Genomic DNA, 19,910 nt, shown 5'->3' with positions numbered 1-19,910 from the left:
AGGAAATCTCAGCTCTTGTTCTGGAATTTAAAATCCATTTACTAACTGCTGCAGGGACTAGAAGCTTGAGGCCACTGTTCATAGTCTTTGTATTTTTTAATCACCTATCAATGAGTTTGGATCAATGAGTTCCAACTGATATCAAATAATCCTTTTGACTCTAGCTGGCACCCGCACCAGAGGAGACTTGGTTGCTATATTTACCTTTTCTCTCCTCCTCAGCACTTTCTGGAAATTCAGCAGGCCCTGTGAAAGGAACAAAATTAATACCTACAAGTGAAGCCTGGAGTTCTGAACCTGCAAAAGCTTTCTGCAATAGGAGAAAGCAGCTCATCCAGATCAAAGTGATTTTTCACCCTAAAGTAGCATGACAACTCCTCACAGCAAGAAAGACTCTCTCTACTCTGTAATCAAGTGCAAGCAACCCAGCTGTTTCCATGCAGAGCAGTTCCACCCTGAGAGTTTGTGAAGTTCTGAGCAGAATGGTTATGATTAAAGTTTTCATGTAAACTCGATTACGCTGAATGCTGGCATGGTGCCTGCTACCCAATACATACTGAACTATATGTCAGCTTTACCACGTAAGGCTTTTAGAGCTTTTTGTTTATAGTGTGACGTGAGCCGTATGATACAAATACAGGGTATTAGAAGATGATGACAGAAAGGGATTTGTTCTTTTAAGCCTCAATTGAGCACTTAAACATGGGTTTATAAAGTTAATGGAACTAGTCTCATACTGGCCCACACTAGGGAGTTATTTCAAAATAATTCCCCTTATTTTGAAATAACAAGCAGAGTGTCCACACTACCAAACCTGTTATTTCAAAATAACAGGCTGGTTATTGTGAGGTAATAACTCCTGCTTTCCATGAGGAATAACATTTATTTTGAAATAGTTATTTCGAAATAGCATGAGTGTGGATGCTCAGCTGCTGCTATTTTGAAATAATTGGCCTCCAGAGGCCTCTCACAGCTGCATTTGTGGCCTCTCTGGACATACCCCTGACAACTCCAATGCTCCCATTTCCCTGCAGAGCTTAAAGCTGCAGACAGAAGGGAAAAGGCTTGTGGCACCAGGACAGCCTTGCCAGCCCTGTGCCACACAGCATGCTTTGTAGGAGCCATTGCCTACCCCAGCATTCCCTCTGTGCCCCTCACAGCTGCCAGCACTCCTGCAGCACCTCCTGATGCCTCTGGCCAGGAACGAAAGAGGGCTCCTGCTTGGACTGGTGCAGAGATCCTGGACTCATCAAGATATGAGGGGAGAAGACCAACCTCCAGGATCTCCACACCAAGAGGCAGATGTGTATGGCTGCCAGCCTGGTGGAGAAAGGACACATGCCGGCCCAAATTCTGGGAATTATTATTTTGAAATAAGTTATTTTGAAATAATTTCCTAGTGTAAACATGCCCTTACAGCTAATCATGTGTTTCAGTGCTTTGCTGAATCCGGGCCTTAATTTATTCTGTCATTTGCTGTTAGTGTCAGCGGATGGTACAGTGGTGAATGAAGAGAAGAGTATAGCTTCCAAAAGGGGAAGGAATATCAGTATCCATGCTGTAGTAAAGTGTCCTCTGCTTGCCAAAATTTACTACAGGACTGGGAAATCAGACAGAAAATGTGTGAACTATCAATCATGCAACCATGCTGCAAATGGAAATAGGTGATGATTTGATTCATGAGTGGTCGGTGAAAGTAGGGCTGGGGAAGGTAAGCCTCCAGCCCCACCCCCAACCCCACCCCTTCTGCTGAGGCCATGCCTCCCACAGAAGACAAGCTGCTGTCGAAGCAAAAACACGCTCCTCTGTGTTTAGGCAGCTAACAAACAGCTTTATTAATTAATAAAGCACAGCATGAGCCAAACGTGGTCACAGCAGAGCCAGACCCAGTAAGGCTGCTAATACAATTAATTCTAGTATCTTTATACCCTTAACCAAACAGTCTGACGTCAGGGCATCCAATTACAGAAATCCTTAATTAAATTTGGAAAAACAAAGCCTTATCAACAAGATGGCGGACAGGTGCGAGGGAGTACATCTCCTGTCCCAACCAGCCCAATTAACACATACCAATAGCCCATCCTGTAGGCCTCTTCTCACGGGGTGACAGAAAGTTCACTCTGGTCTACGTGCTTGAGAGAAAAGCTGAAATGGTTTCTGATATACAAGATGGCTTCTAGCTAAATATGAAAATGGTTTCTACAGCTTCTACAACTCCCCCCTTTTAGCCTTTTAAAGGCTAACCTTGAAACCATTTTATACCTTCATTTTTTATTAAAGTATTTATGTACATTTTTTGTTTCTTTTTCTGCTTATCCTATTTTAACATTACGAGTTTCACATTTCCATTGGTAAGGGTTTGTTTTGTGTTTTCCAGAATACAAGAAATACAGCATTTGATTAGCAAGAAACAAAAATAGGCACAAAAGAATATAGCCAATACTAAAACTATTTTTTGCAAAATTCAAGTTTCTACATGTTCAAACCAGCCTCCCAACTAATCCCAGAGGGTCCAGTTTTCCCCCTGCCTTAGGCGTTTTACAGTTCTTTTAATTTTTGAGGCATTTTTCTTTACTTTTTTTTTGGTGTTAGAAATATACTTACAGCATTTTTTTTTTACTAAGGCACAAACCCCGCTTTTACTAGCTAGGACATGGTTTAGGGCCATTCGGTTTTGGCTTTTTCTTACCCTGGCTCCTGAACCGTTACATGTCCAGCAGTACTTTTCAATTGGGGTCAAGGCTAGGCGGATATACCCTGGGTTAGTAAACCCTTTATCCTGCCAAGTATTATTTGGCTTAGTTTACTAAACAGTGTGCCGTTTATTTGAGTGTTGTTTAGTGGGACTGGAATCATTGGGGTGCCTCCTTCTGAATATACCGGACTGTGAGCACATATTCAGCAACCTGTAGAATTAAATTCTTGGGAAACTTGGTTCATTAAAAGCATAAACACATTTGAACCATATAGGTTATAACTACTAAATATTAAAAACAAGATTAAGCATAAGCTTAACATTAATTGTTTGTCCAGCCTTATGCTGGCTGTTCTTCAGGACTTCGTAGTTTGCTTTACTATTGCTGGCAGGTTTTTCTGGGCCGCAGCTGGTACCTTAGCCTTGGTTTCTTAGGCTCGTCTGCTTCTGGGCCTGGATTGCCGGTACCAAGCCTGTGCTGATCCTCGTTTACTTCTGGACCTGGGTTTCTGGTACCAGGTTTGTGGTGATTCCCATCTGCTTCTGGACCTGGGTCTCTGGTACCAGGTCTGCGGTGCTCCTTGTTGGGGACAACCTCTGTAGGGACTGGGTTTCAGGGCAGTCTTCCGCTGGTGAACTTTCACGCAAACCCAGTTTCTTGGTTGTAGTTTAAGGCACAGCTCAGTTGGGGCCTCCTGGAAGGCGTTCTTAACCTGTAAATGATAAGACTGTACACACCTCATAAGTTCCTGTCAATACTTGACTATGCTTCCTTTAACAAGTGTGGCATCAGCCAGGTTAATTTTTGGGCTGCTTAACAGTTTCATAGGTTGGCCACGTGCAATTTTATGTGGGCTGAGTCCAGTTTTCTGATTAGGAGTGGCTTTCATGCTTATTAGGGCAATTGGGAGAGCTACTATTTATGTTAAGCCAGAGTTCTCACATATTTTAGCAAGTTCGTTCTTTAAAATCCTGTTTTATTTTTCTACTGTTTCTGCGCTCTCCAGGTGTCGTGCACAGTGCAGTGCTTGTTTGGTAGAGTAGTACTTTTCCAGTTTTTTTGAACAATTTGCCCAGTAAAGTGGAGACCTTTATCACTAGAGATCACAAGGTGTATTCCCCATGATGGGATGTAATAATTTAGAAGTTTCTTAGCTACTGTGATGTTATTATGTTTCCTTCAGGGATAAGCTTTTACCCATCCCAAAAACAAGCAAACAATAACCAGCACATTATTCAAAAGATTGACATTTAAGCAATTGAATAAAGTCCATTTGTAAATTCAGAAATGGTCCCAAAGGCGGAGGTCTGGTTACCGGAACTGTCTTTACAGGTTTACCCACGTTGTGGGCTTGGCAGACAGGGCAAGCCAGACAGTAATCTTTGGCTGCTTGGGAGAATTTGGGAGCAAACCAATTTTGTTTTAGGATTGCTACCATCCCCCCTTTTGCCAACGTGCGACAATTTAGGGAGCACGGGGGCAAGGTGAGGTAGCAAGACCACTGGGGCAACAATGTGGCCATCAGAGCTGCACCACAAGTGGTCTGGGCGCAAGGTGCACCCTGCCAGTTTCCACTTCTGCTTTTCTGATTCTGGGGCTTGGTTTTGCAGGAGGGCCAGTTCTGAAAGAGACGGCATAGGAGCTGACGATGGTAGGAGAGAAGGGAAAAACAGCAGGTAGAGGAGCAGATTTCGCTACATTCCAGACAGTACAAACTGCATAGCCTGCTACTAAAACTTTACTAAAATTATAAAGGCAAGAACCATTTATATAAAGCACAATGTTAAGATTATTTAAGGGACTTAAATTATTTTTTTATTAAAACAACAATATTGTACACACAAGGTTTGAAATACATATATTACAATTAAGACACACACAAGACAAATTTGGACAGAACACAGAACACAAACTTATTATGTTATGACACGGAACCATGGTTTGTTTGTTTGTTTGTTTTTTTAGTTAATTTTTAGCTGATATTAGCACTTTTTGATGATCTGAAAGACAAAGAAAACATTTCTACCCACATTGGGGTGGTGCATTATATTTTAGAACACTTTTTTTTTTACAGATTTTTGCTACTTTTTGATCAGCCTGCTGTTACCCAATGGTATGCTTTTATTTTGAACACTAGCTTCAGAGGGTTTGAGTAAATTACTTTATTGTTTAATTATTAAGTTAAAGGTGGCATGCCTTAGTTTCCCTCTTGTACTGCAGACCAGGCTTTTTTTTTTTTTTTTATTACTGCCACAGAAACTTTTAGAACAAGGTGCTTGCTAGTTACTATTCCAGCAAGCAAAAGGTTTTCCTTTTTTGAAAAGAATTACATGCAATGTTACAGACTTACTTATGGGGGACAGTGCTCCCCCCCTTCCAGAACAGACAGGCAGTTTGCAGACACACACAACCTTGGATCTGAAAGCAAGCCAAAAGTGCTATCAGCTCAGCCTTGACCAGAAACACTGTGAAGTTTCTGGGCTTGGATTTTTTTAAACAATAATTAGGTTCTTGGAAGACACATTTAACCCTTAGGGTGCAGGTTTTACAAATTTACAATGTAAAGATTCTATTCTTTTATGCGGTTAACCAATTAAGTTTTAGTAGAATTTCTTATTTTTTTTTTAATAGATTTAACAAAGTGTCTGTAGCCAAATGTTTAACTTGATTGTTTTATTGCTAAGATGATTAAAAGAGGCTGCAAGAAACAAGGAGTTATTTTTTAAAGCAGGTTTGTTTGTTTGTTTGTTTTTTTCTCCCCTTTAGGATTTGGAGGAACACTTTCCTTAAACTGTTAAACTTATTTTAAACTTTGTGTTTTGCTTTGGATCGGGCAAGTTTGTTACAGGAGCCCGTGTTTTCAAAGGGAAGAGCTAATTCCTTTTGGTTATTTTTTATGTTTCCTTTTTATTTGTGTATGCGTTATAAAGAGGGATAGAGGGGTGATTTTGTGCCAGATTTTCCCCCCAAGCTTGGTTGATATGGGTGTGCCAACTGAGAATTTTTTTTTTTTTTTTTTCCACTTCTTATGCATTATTTTGGCACAGAGGCACTGCAGCAACTTTTAAGTTACCTATTTTACTGCAGGGCGGATTTTTGCTTTTTTGAGCTTTACTTTCATCCCTCAGGGCTTTAATTTTTTTTCTTTTCAAATTTGTTAAATGCTTACAGGTCCTTGGACCATTATGCATCTACAAGTAGTATACAGGGGTGCCTTTTGGCAGTGTGGGGGGTGTTTAGACTAACCCCCACTTAAACTAACTTTACACACTTCAAAGAAAGAGTCTGCCGGGTCTAGAGTGTCAGACCTTAGCAGCTCATGAAATAAGGGGAGTCGTTACTCCCTTACATATCCGCTGAGTCTCGAGGTTCAGCTGACCCCCCCCCTTGCGTTCAGAGCTCCCTTGTGGGAGAGCCCTGGTGCAGCTGGGATCAGCTTAAGTCTCAGACCTATGCAACGGCATTTATTTTTTACTTATTACATTCATACTTATTTTTTACACACATTTTTTTCTTCTTTTTCACATTTTTTCTATAGTTTTCACATCTAGATGCATTTTTATTTATTGTCTTGTTCCCATGGGTTTCTATTAAGCGACGCTGCCCTAAGACACCCGGCACTTAATATTAGACTTCATTAGGATTCTATACCAGAAAACACTTATCATAAAGGCACTGGAATTCCTGTAGACTGACCTACCCCCATTTTCTGCGCGCGCTTAATTCTGTAAGACACCGAACCAAAGTCCGCCTGCTTACACCATATTTTGCAAGTCACCGAATTAGGATCCGCCTGCTCGCTCTGCGAGTTACTGAATTAGGATCCGCCTGCTTGCTCTGCGAGTCACCGAATCAAGAATTCACCTGCTCGCACTGGTCCCCCCCCTTTTTGTTGCGAAGCACTGGACTCAAGGTCCACCTGCCTTGCAGGGGTTTCCGGCACCTGCCCCAGCCCGGCAGAACACCACGTCCTGGCGCCTGGAGACAGCCTGGCGGAATGGGGCACTATGGCCTGGGGTTAGCCTCAGAGGTCAGTACTACGCCCACAAATAACAGAGAGAGACAACAAAGCTTCCCCACAGTTCCGTGTGCCGAGAGAGAGTAATGGCACCACACCAGCTTTTAGCGTCCGAACACAGAGGGTCCAGCGCATGGCTGCCTCACTAGAGACACCGGTGTGCCCTTTTGGAACTGTGACACATAAGACAGGCCTAATAGACAAAGACAGACACAGACAAACAAAAATGTTAGCCGCTCCACAAAATTGAATTCCGTAGCTCCCCTTACTCCGATGGCCGGCCGTTACTCCAAATCCCAAGCCCTCAACCAGGAGATTTCGTAACAGGTATCCCCTTTACCTTCTTTTGAGCGCTCTGAGAGGTTTGGAAGTGGAGTGCCGGTCCGTCCATACGGGCAAGTGGCGCGTTAGGAATCTCGGTGGAACCTCCAAATTGTCGAAGCAAAAACACGCTCCTCTGTGTTTAGGCAGCTAACAAACAGCTTTATTAATTAATAAAGCACAGCATGAGCCAAACGTGGTCACAGCAGAGCCAGACCCAGTAAGGCTGCTAATACAATTAATTCTAGTATCTTTATACCCTTAACCAAACAGTCTGACGTCAGGGCATCCAATTACAGAAATCCTTAATTAAATTTGGAAAAACAAAGCCTTATCAACAAGATGGCGGACAGGTGCGAGGGAGTACATCTCCTGTCCCAACCAGCCCAATTAACACATACCAATAGCCCATCCTGTAGGCCTCTTCTCACGGGGTGACAGAAAGTTCACTCTGGTCTACGTGCTTGAGAGAAAAGCTGAAATGGTTTCTGATATACAAGATGGCTTCTAGCTAAATATAAAAATGGTTTCTACAGCTTCTACACTGCCTTCCCACCATTGCCACGGGAAGGCAGGGCAGTGTGCCACACACCCCTAGTTTCTGCACCAAAGAGCATGGGGAAGGTGGACAGCATGCAGCCTCAACCTCCCCTGTCTTGGACCCCGCCTAGTATACCAGTTGCCCATGATTTGACTTATGAGGAGAGGCTGAGGGATTTGGCCTTATTTAGTCTACAGAAGAGAAAAGCAAGGGGGGATATGATAGCAGCCTTTAAATACCCAAAGGGAGGTTCCAAAGAGGATGGAGAGAGGCTATTCTCAGTGGTGACAGATGACAGAACATGGAGCAATGGAAAAACTATTTCACTAGGAGAGTGGTGAAGTACTGGAATGGGTTACCTAGATAAGTGGTGGAATCTCCATCCCTAGAGGTTTTTAAATCTCAGCTTGTCAAAGCCCTGGCTGGGATGATTTAGTTGGGATTGGTCCTGCTTTTAGCAGGGGGTTGAATTCAATGACATCCTGAGGTCTCTTCCAACCCTAGGATTTTATCTAAACCAATGAATACAGACAGGCATTAGTTGATATTAGGCATGTATTCATTCTTGTCATCCACACAGCTGGCCTTAAACATACACAGTGCACATGACTGCTCAGAGCCGTGTATTTTTGTAGATGTATATACACTTGACAAGTCAAGTGTGTACACTGTGGCTATGGCTACACTGTAGCCTTCTTGCGGAAAAGCTTATGCAAATGAAGCTCGGCATGGAATATCACCACGCTTCATTTGCATAATTAATGAGCAGCCGCTTTTGCGCAAGAGGCTTTTGCGCAAAAAGGAGCTGTGTAGACGGCTCCTTTTTGTGCAAAAACCTCCTCTTGTGCAAGAGCTGTTCTCAAGGAATGAGAAAGAATGTCTCTTGTGCAAGAGGGGGGTTTTGCACAAAAAGGAGCTGTCTACACAGCTCCTTTTTGCACAAAAGCGGCTGCTCATTAATTATGCAAATGAAGTACGGTCATATTCCACGCCATGCTTCATTTGCACAAGCTTTTCTGCAAGAAGGCTACAGTGTAGCCGTAGCCTGTGACTGGGCCAGAGAAGGAGAAAATCCACATTCTTTTAAAATCCCTCCCTTCCTTGATAACAGGGACTGGAAAGTGGAGAAATGTACTACTTAAACATTGTTGCTCAAAACGTGGAGGCAACTCGCAGCCACAGTTTCTCTTTAAGCATCACAAATCATAAGGCTAGTCCTAGTTTCATGAGTATTTTTAAAGTATATCCAAAATACAGAGAGCATCCTTAAGTTTTACTTTCATCTTGAGGTTCTAATGACATGCAAAGACCTCAATTTTATCATCATTACAAATACAGGCAGTCCCCGACTTACGTGGATCCGACTTACGTCGGATCCCTAGATACGAACGGGGTGAGGCAACTCCCGCACATGCGCAGCAGCATTCCCAGGGCTCGCTCACCTGGGTCCTAGGATCCTCCTCCTCCTCGGGCCGGCTCCGACTGGGGTCCCGCAGAGCTGCCGGGCAGAGGAAAAGTGCCTCCCCACGCCCGCTGCCCCCCCCCCACCCTCCTGCCAGCAACAGGCTGCCCCCTCCCCTGAGCAACAGGCTGCCGAACAGACAAAAGCAGCCTCTCTGCCCCTCCTCCCCTCTATACATGCCGGGCTCCCGGAGCGCAGCAGCGTCCCCGGGGCTCGCTCACCTGGGTCCTAGAATCCACCTCCTCCTCCTCTTCCACCAGCTCCAACTGGCCTCTGCCTGCAGCAGCTGGCCACAGGGACAGGGATCCCGCAGAGCTGCTGGGCAGAGGAAAATTCCCCCCCCACGCCCGCTGCCCCCTCCCCGCGGCCTCGCATCCTGCACGCCTCTCCCCTCCCCCCTGCCAGCAACAGGCTGCCCCCTCCCCTGAGCAACAGGCTGCCCAACAGCAGACAAAAGCAGCCTCTCCGCCCCTCCTCCCCCTATACATGCTGGGCTCCCTGGGCAAACAAAGACTCCACCAAAACAAACAAAGTGCTGGCCTCATTGTGTTAGCAAAAAAAGGACCCTCCTCCTAGAACCCTGGGTGGTGTGTGGAAATAAAGCTATTAGCTCAAAGCATGGTGCAGAGCTGTTTGGTATTTGATGAGTTACTCCTTTAGTCCTGAGTTTGTCACAGGGACAGAAATAGATGTGAAATCTTCTGAACAGGGGAACAGACAGCAAAACAAACATTAGAGGGGAGTTAACCTTTCCCTATGCTATCCAAAACTAAAAAAAATGTTTGGCTAGAGTTTCCCCTACAATATGTACCAGTTCCGACTTACATACAAATTCAACTTAAGAACAAACCTACAGTCCCTATCTTGTACGTAACCCGGGGACTGCCTGTAGCAACAAATACAGTTATATATCCTACGACTGAACATACATTGCCTATTTACTAGTGCAGTAAACAAACATAAGACATGCAGTAGAACCTTACTAATTCACACTACTGGCTGACAGATGAACTATGAATTACTATCATTTGCAAGTTAATAAATAAGTGAACAAAGACAAGAAATAAGCAGACATAATGCATCACATAATATTCTTTGTTCATTTATTTTTATATCAGTCATTTAGTTTGCCAATTTATATTAATAATTCAGAAGACTGTACTGGAATATTGAGTGTAGTAAATACTATTTTTAAAAAATCACAAAATCTTAACAGTAAGACCACACTACAACATACTGCCATTACATCTTTGTTGAGAAGTAGGCAAAAACTGCATATTAATGGGTACACAGCATAATATGCAGATTAGCAAGGTTCTACTCCACTTACATTTTAATACATTATCTTTTTTCTGTACAAGATAAATTAAACCCCTTTGTCCAGAATCCTCTTCTGAATAGACTTTCCTCTGAAGTCTGGCTGTATGAAGCCTGCTGGTAAACCTGGTAAAATTGTACATGTTAAAAGCATGTCAAAAACAAATCCCAGTTTTAGCTCCTAAAGGTCAACCAGCTTATGTTAGCTATTGACACGTACTTATGATGGAGTGTTTTGAAATAAAGTTCAGTTTATCTGTTTTTATGATCCAGAGATGTCTTTCAACAATATGCTAAAATGTCACTTGGATTGATCTGAGGTTTCCACATCATCAGACTGCATCAAATTAGTTGTCTCTCTCTGCTGACTTTCTTAAATATCCATTTTTAATCTCCCCAAATATCATTTAATAAATTGCTGTGCTTTGCCTCCTACTAGCCAGGCCTGTTCTTCAGCATTATTAAAAATACTAGAAATTTACATTGAATCCTTGGAAGACACAGGGTTTTGAGCTCATGTTCATAAAATGGGTCTTCTACCTTTGACCAAAATACCCATTCCAGTCTTTGCAATCTCATAATTAAAGCAAACACCAGTCATGTTTTGATATTTTCAGCAGTTATACAGTGTTGTAAATGCCTGTGTTTAGACATCCTGATAAGGCACATAATTAGTTGGAGTACACTAATGTGTCACTACAAAGCACATCCCCCAGACAGTTGATAGAAACAAAATGAAAAATGCTATTAAGGGGGCAAATGCTGTCCCTGTTAAAGTTATATTTGATTAAAAGAGTTTTTCTCTCTTGTATTTCATTAGGCCAGAGCTTCAGCTCAATGAATATTTTAGGCTGTTTAACCTGTGCTGCTTTTTATTATTACATTTTTCTTATTCAATATTAATTATGAGAAGACATCAGGAATTACAACAGAGATTATTCTTTCCCCTTGTTCTTTCTCCTTTCCCCTTCCACTGACATTGTCTAAAAGATATAGGGGACACTGGTAACAGGAACTTATCTAAGAAAGCAGCTGGTTTTTACTAACCTACCCATCATTTTATCATTCCTCTTGCCCCTTATAGTATCTGACTCCTTTCCCAGCATACTAAGCACACTTTTATAGGAAAGAGACTAAGACCTTGCTAATATAGAAAAGAGAATTGCAGAGTTGCTCCTGAACTGTGCTACCCAAAGTGAAGTCAAATGAAAATTCCCTGGGCTAGCCCAGAGCCCCACCACTATCCATAAGATTTCACTTACGGCATTTGTTGTCCATACTGTTTTCTGTGTATGCCATTCTCTGTGAAATCTAATGTAGAAGGGACATTCTGATCATGGAGTGTACCAGTTCTAGGCAGGGCACTCTGACTGTGTGAGCATGAGCTCATAGGCAGAGGGAGAAGAAAGGGAAGAGCAAGGGTGAGCTATATGCATCTTTCTCCTTGACAGCCCATTGGCTGTGGGGCCAGTAGTGGGTAATGGTAATCAAGGACTCTAGTATATTAATGGGATCCATGGTTTATGGAGGCCAGACCAAGGAAAAGTGTGAGGCATACCCCATTTCTCAACAGAACAATCTGGGGATGTGGGAGAGGACTCTCCTCACCCACACCAATGTTTTATCTGGGGGAAGACTGTCTGCTCCTATGTTCTCTTTGAGCCATGCAGTGCATCTGTAACCAGCATTAAACCTGGACAGAACATGCACAAATGTATTTTTACATTCTTTTGAACCAACTCTCCATAGTTGCAAGGTGAAAAAAAAACCCTAGTGCTATCCACCATGAATGTTAAACAGATATTTGTGTTTGCAACCTCATTTATTTCGTTCCCTTTCTCTTTGCCTTTTCCATGTTCCAGCTGATACAAATTGCTGTGATGTATTGTACTTCCCATTGAGTGAACAGTATAGAAGTTCTCAAGACCTTATTATTAGAGTTCCCTCTGCCTGAGACTACCTGTTTAATATCCTCATTAAAGCAATGAAAGTGGTAAATAATAATTAAGGCCACCTAAATTACCAATTTGTAAAAAGTACTTTTAGACAGTGAATAGCAGGTGATTGAAAGAAAGAAAAAGGTGAGATATTTTAAAAGAAAAAATTAAGATAAAAAATATTCAAGGAGAAATTATGAGACTGGGAAAATGAATATCACTCATAAATTTTAAGGTCAGATATCTTAGGAAATGTTAGAGAGAGAGCCCTTTTATCACCAAAATTTCCTCAGTACTACAGAACTGAAGCACATATGGTCCTCACCTGCAGTTCTGAGGCTGCATCTTTGTCTACCTATACCCCTTCTCAGTCTCTCGCATGCCTCCCAAGAACCTATGGTAAGCCTCTTTCCTCCTTTTCTCCGCATCCAGGTCCCACTTCTGCTCCCAGCATTCTGATTGTGCTCCCAGGACTTTTCTTTTTTCTTTCATGCTCGTCTTCTTTCACTATCTGCAAACTCATCAATACTGCCATTTTGATTGCACTACTTTACCACAGTGTAGATCATCTTCCATCAGTCAGTGCTTGTCTTATACCTCAGTGGACCAATGATAGCTGAACTGTCAAATCAAGCTTTTCATGATCTCTAACGAACTTGAAGGGCATTTAAAAGAAACTGCACCTTAAAGAGATTTGTACCATTCAGAATGTTTGACCCTAGGGCATCCGAATTGATTAATATTTTCCAGAATCGATTTGAACTACCCTTTGTAAATAGTACTTGGTGCTAGGAATACTTTGAAGCTTTCCGAATTTTAAAACTATTCAGAGGTCACAGTATGACAAATAGTGATTTTTAAATAACTAATGTTTATATGTCAATTAGATGGTTTCACTCCCAGCTCTAACTCTGTTGGGCAATTGCATAAATATCGTGTAACTGCAGACAATAAAATGGAAACATCTAACTAAAATCTGAGGGAAAAATCCTCAGTATCCAATATTTTTGCTGCTCAAATTCCTACAAACATCAGACTCTACTGAAACAGAGGGGTCTGTTTCTTTTTTCAGACTGTAGAGCAAACTGCAGTCATTTTGAACAGCTCCTCTTAGTCAGCTCTAAAACATATTTTCAAAATATCTCAGATGTTCCATAAACAACAATGTACACTATGCTTGAAACTAAGTGTTCTCTGAAACTGTGCCATGGTAAATGCATTGCCTTACCTTTGGCCTTGGTACTTGTGGGCTCTAAACTTTTAAATACAAAGTCGTTGAAATCCCTGGCTGGCAGAAACAGGAATCTTTTCATGTCAACTCTGATGTAAATATTAGACTCTTGCTAATGCCAATTAGCCTAAACCCTGAATCAGCTATCAAAATTCCACAGCTAGAAAGGGATCAGTCTATGCTTAACATCTCAACATTCATATCCAACTCAAATTATAGATCATATTAAATAAACTTATTATTAGCCCTGCCCATCTAATTAAGAGACACAGAAGAAATCAATAATACATATCTCAACAGTAATGGGATAAGCTTTGTTAATTTCCATGTCTATTTGCCGTTGCTAACTTACTGAAGGATTGACACCTTATCAAAATTCAAAGCAAAATGTCTGCCTGCAAAATACAATTCCTGGAGGACTGGATGACCTAGAGTAGTGTTGCTGGGATATATAATCTTTTGCATCTGGGCCAGCAGTGTTGAGACCAACAGAGACTGAAAGTTGTTGCTACTGGTTGGTTATTGGATGGGCTACATAAAATAAATTGATGGTCTCAGTCCAAGTGTGAGAAAAAAGGTTCATATCATCCAAATTACCACCATAAATGGAATCAATTAGCAAACTTATTGGTAGTTGCAGCAGAGAGGTGAAGGAATAAGTGACTATAGAAAATGGCTTACCATCTCAACTGTCAAATCAGTGAGAGCTCTCCAAGTGAGAGTTGAGACACATTGACAGTGTAAGAAAGCTTGCACTACCACTCTCCATGCTTTAAATGCTCCATGGCTAAATAAAGGATTTAAGTCTCTGGGGATGGCCACCCTGAAACTTTCACAATCACTAAATTCCCATGCAACATTTAAAAAAAATCCGGTTTCCATTTAAATTGTTTGTTTCCATGTTTTATTCATCTTCACAAACATTGCCCACTTGAATAAGAGAACAGACAGAGGACCTGTGTGTTTTACATGCTAAAAGAATATGTCCTAATTTGCCACAAGTTATGAAAAAATAACTAGCATACCTTCAATTGTCTTGCAGGCAACACAAGTAGACATAAAAGTTATGTTACAACAGCCCATCTGTATACATTTGCATGGTCCACAATATTAACAGCAATGAAGTTTCTTTTACAGAATTAATACATACTGTAAATCGCTCCCTCATATTCTACTGAAAATTCTCATTCTCGTCTTCTCTCCTAGTTCCTAATTTTCTGATAATTACATATCCACTCATTCCTTTCCAAATCATCAAATTGCCACTCTGAAGCAGCGAGGACAAAAGCAGAACACATAGACTCAGACTGCTCTGCAGAACTAATCACTTCACATACTATGTCCTCTTGCTTCTGAAAACAAAGGTCCTTTTTTCTTCTTTATTTAATACAAATGCTTTTGCTCTCATTAGATAACAAGAACAGAGGAAAACTTACCCATAAGCCACGTAAATGCTAACTAAAAAGTGTAAACTGACCTGCACTCTCCCAGTCTCTCCTGGTGGAAATCTATTTTCTCACTAAAAAGAATGCTGAAAGGGAGGTTAACAGATATGTCATAACTTGCTCTGCTAAATATATAGAGCTGTTATTTATCACTGCACAGAATCTCCACATACTGAAGGCCTAATTTATAAAACTATGGCTTTTCTGTACTTCCCATTGGCTTTATAAAATATGTATATGTAAACTGGAGAGGCACATTATTTCTCATTTATAGCAAGGTGTAATTTGTAGAGCAAGCGTGAATAAATGATGAGGGGAGAAATTTCAGGCCTTTCCTACAACACCTGAAGGTGTATATCTCCCACACTGCAAGTTAGCTTATGCAAACATACTTGTGCGTTAATGGAGAACACTGAGAAAACTTGCTAATGCTTTTCGGAATCTATCCCCTGTGTTAAATTTAGGATCATAAATATCTGTGCATACTTATCCCTGTATGCGTTTTTGTTCAAATTAGAGGACTACAGGAGAAAATACATAGATTTCTCATTTCTTGGTCTGATATTTCATCAGAACTATTGCACATTAGCATAACCTACACATCAAAAAACTCTCTCGCACACACAGTGCAACCAGAATGTTTCTGAAAAAAGTTACCTGGATTGAACATGCCAGACAATAGGTGATATAAACTTACTAATCATTAATTTGCATACAAGGGCTAGAACCTACAATTCCCTGTATGCATAATTCAGTGGAGTTTTTGCATGAATGGGATGGCAAGATCAGGACCATAGTATTTATTTATAGTATTTCAGGCTATAACATTGTTTTCTGTTCTAAATCTACACAGCAAGACGGCACAGGACAACTAGTAGGTTGAATTTGAAATAACAACTTAGTGGCAAAAGGTTCTGTAGTACATTAGCAATCTTCTGGTCCATGTAGCCCAACAAGTTTGATTTTAACAAAACTGATAAAATTTTATGGAAATTTAGCTTTTTGTTAAGGGATTATTTTACTGCCCTGTGGCCTCTTTTTATAAATGCTTTTGCTCTCATTGGATAACAAGAACATATATAATTATTGTTTCTATAGAAGTTTGGAGAGGGGCTTACTATCTAATTGCCTCTCAATGATTTCTTGGATCCTTATGTATAGAGTGCAGTCTGGATCTGACATCCATTTGAACTCCACGACGTACATTTTCTCAAGATGAACAGCTATGCATCAACAAAGAATTATTGAGCTGCCTTTTGTTTGTTAATCCACCCTAAAATTCGGAAATATAAAATTTAGGATGTATTAAAACTGGCACAATATCCTTCAAAATAGTATTACTCTTCTCTAAAATCTTGATCCCAAATAGCATATATCTACCAATTGCTAAAAAGCATGGTAACTCATAAGATTTTCATGTTTTCATCACAGATTTTTCATTGTCAATGTCAGTTTCTACATATATTTAATGTCATTAAATATAATGTATGCATTATTTAAAGAGTAACATGCTTTTTGTTTCTGATATGATAACTATATCTGAGGCTAGGCAAATTCCTAGACCAATGGAGCAAGGAGTTTATTAGTTCAGCATAATCATTACAGCATAAAGAAGGTATAGCAGTAGAATACCATTATTATAATAAAATATGCTCTGCAGGTTCTTCACATTGATCCTAACAAGCTACTGTAAATACCTCTGCTCTAATAAGCTAACAGTTTCTTTCATTTGTTGATGACACTCATGTTTACTCTTAATACTCCAGCTTTACTCCCTCTGCACTGTCACCCATGTAACTTCTGCCATCTTGATTTCTCCTTTATGCCAATAGAATAAGGCAAAGAAAATTCTTCCCAAGAAAATTAATTCGTTTTTTAAAATTGTATGTTATATCTATTGCTGTGGAGTGAGTAGGTGGGAAGAGGCTCCACAGCTGAGGCTACCAATGCGTGTGGTAGGTATGGATACGGTACCCTGCTGAGAAAAGCCAATTATAACTCCACTGATAATGCTACTGAAAATAGCCATTGTGCTTTGATACTTGGAGCTATTATTGGCCAAACAGACCATAGGCATTTCCATATTATTGAGAAATAACTACATAGCTGTCATGCATCTCCGAACTCGTCCCCAAGTCAGAGTACAGGGAATCACATACAAAAGGGAATAGACATACAGATATCAGTTCATAGCTGTCCAGAATGCATGAGCTCTGACTGGCTGATGCTAATCCTTTAAAAACTATGGGTTCCCACACCTCCATCAGGAGTATAATAACTATATCTGTTTCTTAATAACAAGGATAAAAACCTTGTGGGGGCTATTTTAAAATATCAATTTTGAGATGACAAATATGTAGGAAACCTACAGTGCACAGCATGAGTATTAGTGTACATTGATGCTTTGATTACTGAGGAATACAAAGCAGAATACAATTTCTTACATTAAATGACTCACCAGCCATATATTATCATGAATGACTATGCAACTGAAGAGCATGCCCATTATTGGTGCCACTATTTTTCAGAAATTCACATTCACTCTGTCAATGCAGATAGTCTATTTTTCCATTAGCTTCTTGCTCCTTGTGCAGCTGGAGCTTTGATGGCATCTGTGGATATTAGAAACAATCATTTTTACAGGAAATACACATCCTAATGATCTTCAAGACAAATTTTGAAACTGCAAGATGGCCTCCAAAGTGGGCACACACTTACTCTGCAGAAGCACACCCTGAAAATACAAATCCCCATGCAGATTCTTTAAACTACATGTTCATGGGGATATGGGTAAAAAGTCAAGGCCAAGGCCATATCGTCACTAAAGGGATGATTGATGCTCCATGATCAATCTTCCAGAGTTCAATTTAGTGGGTCTAGTTAAGACTCTAAATCAAACTCAGAGGATGCCTCCTGCTCTGCGAGAAATAAGGAAGCCAATGGGATAATTTGTTCTTATTGTGGAGACAAAGGGAAAATTTGAAACAAGGTACATTGACTCCAGCTATTTAATTAACTACAGCTAGAGTTGCATATCTTGATTCAACTTTTCCTTTTAGTTTAGACCTGACCTGAATTAGAGGGGTCAGGACCTGCATAGACATATAGACCATTCATGCTGACTTCTAGGTTTCATTCCAGAATGCCTATAAATATATTCTATAAATACACTAGAAGGGAGAGAAAGGATGCAGGAAAGTGTAGTCCACTACTTATTAAGGAGAGAGCTAAGGATAGAAGACATCAGGATACCTGATGTGTTTAATGCCTATTTTGTATCAATCTTTAATACAAAATTAATAGTGACCAGATGCTTAACACAATTAATATTAACAAGGGAAAAGGAACATAACACAGACTAGAGAAAGAATGTGTTAAAATATTTACATAAATTAAATGTATTCAGTCAGCAGGACCTGACAGAAATCACCATAAGGTACTTTAAAAACTAGCTGAATCAATCTTGGTACCATTAATGATTATCTAAAAGAGCTCATGAAGGATAGATGAGGTCCCAGAAGACTGAAAGAGAGCAATCATAGTATGTATCTTTAAGAAGGAGAACAAAGAGGACTTGATGAATTATAGGCCAGTCATCCTAACTTTGATATCTTAAAAAAAAACCTGGAACAAATTACAAAACAATTCATTTGTAAGCACCTAGAGGATAACAGAGTGATAAATAACAAGGATGGATTTGTCAAGAGCAAATCATTCCAAACCAATCTAATTTCATTCATGGGGTTACTGTCTTAGTGGTTGGGACTAGTACTAGTTCTGACATATCTTGATTTTAGTAAAGCTGAAGTTCTACATGACTTTCTCAAAAACAAACTAGGGAAATGTGGTCTACATTGTTACTATAAAGTGTGTACAATGGGTTGAAAGATCACATTGATCATTTAAGAATAGTTATTAATGTTTTGTTGTCAAACTGGAAGGATGCATCTATTGATGTTCTACAGGAGTCTGTCATGAGTCCAGTACTATTTAATATTTTCATTACAGGTTTGGATAACGGAGTTGAGAGTATGCTTATAAAATTTGGAAATGGTACGAAAGATGGGAGGTATTGCAAGCACTTTACAGAACAGGGTTAGAATTCAAAACAACTTTGACAAATTGATTAATTGACATAAAATCAGCAAGATGATATTCAATAAAGCACAAAGTATTGCACTTAGAAAAGAAAAAATCAAACACATAATTACAAAATGGGAAAGGACTGGCTAGGCAGCAGTTGGGTAGAAAACTATCTGGTGGATACAGTGGCTCACAGACTGTATATGAGACACTGTAACATGGTGTGACTCACCTGAAGTCTCCTCCTTGTCACTCTGTGAATTAGCTCCACTCAGCATCAGAGCACCCTTTTCCAGCTGGTGTCTCCCCTGCTATTCCCGGTTTTCTATTAATGGCTCTGCCACCTTTCATTAGAACCCACATCCCTCCCAGATCACATTCTGGGGGCCTTCCCCTCAGGGAACCCCCTATATCCAACTTGCCTCAGTGACCCTACTGCCAGTCATCATCTAGCCCCTTACCTCAGGGGCAAAGTGCAGTCTGACATGGCCACTCATCATAGGCAAAGGGGTGTGGACCTGCTGCCTTTTTGGCTGCCCTAGCTGCCTCTCTTCAGCCCTAATGCCCCTCAGGCCTCTGTTGATGGATCTCAGCCTGGGATTATTCAGGCTGGAGCTCCCCTGGTTCACCTTGCCTTTCCTCAGTAGTGCTCTGTATATAGTTCCTCAGCTAGAAGGCAGCTAGGTCCTTCTCCCTCCAGGGCTGGAGTGAGAATGCGCTCACCCTGGCCAACTCTCTCTTAGGGTGTGCCTACACCGCAGGACTTAACTCAAAATACAATAAAATTGCTTATTTCGAAATTGGGAGCATCTACACAGCACTTATTTTAAGATAAAGCGCTCTTCATCCAATTTCCCTT

General features: G+C 40.7%; 1 long non-coding RNA gene across 3 annotated transcripts in view; it reads right to left on the bottom strand.

Annotated features, from left to right (window-relative positions):
- The window catches only part of LOC102450964 (uncharacterized), an 88,523-nt gene extending 72,277 nt beyond the window's left edge, over positions 1-16,246 (bottom strand). For all 3 annotated transcript variants that reach the window (XR_016348039.1, XR_016348038.1, XR_012898096.2), the window contains exon 1: positions 15,001-16,246. This is a non-coding gene — a long non-coding RNA (uncharacterized LOC102450964). The remainder of the gene's footprint in view (positions 1-15,000) is intronic.
- Positions 16,247-19,910: the final 3,664 nt, after the last annotated feature.

This window comes from Pelodiscus sinensis, chromosome 1 (genome assembly GCF_052426305.1).
Source record: "Pelodiscus sinensis isolate ZL-2025 chromosome 1, ASM5242630v1, whole genome shotgun sequence".
NCBI classification, from domain to species: Eukaryota; Metazoa; Chordata; order Testudines; family Trionychidae; genus Pelodiscus; species Pelodiscus sinensis.
This window is presented reverse-complemented; position numbering and strand designations above follow the sequence as displayed.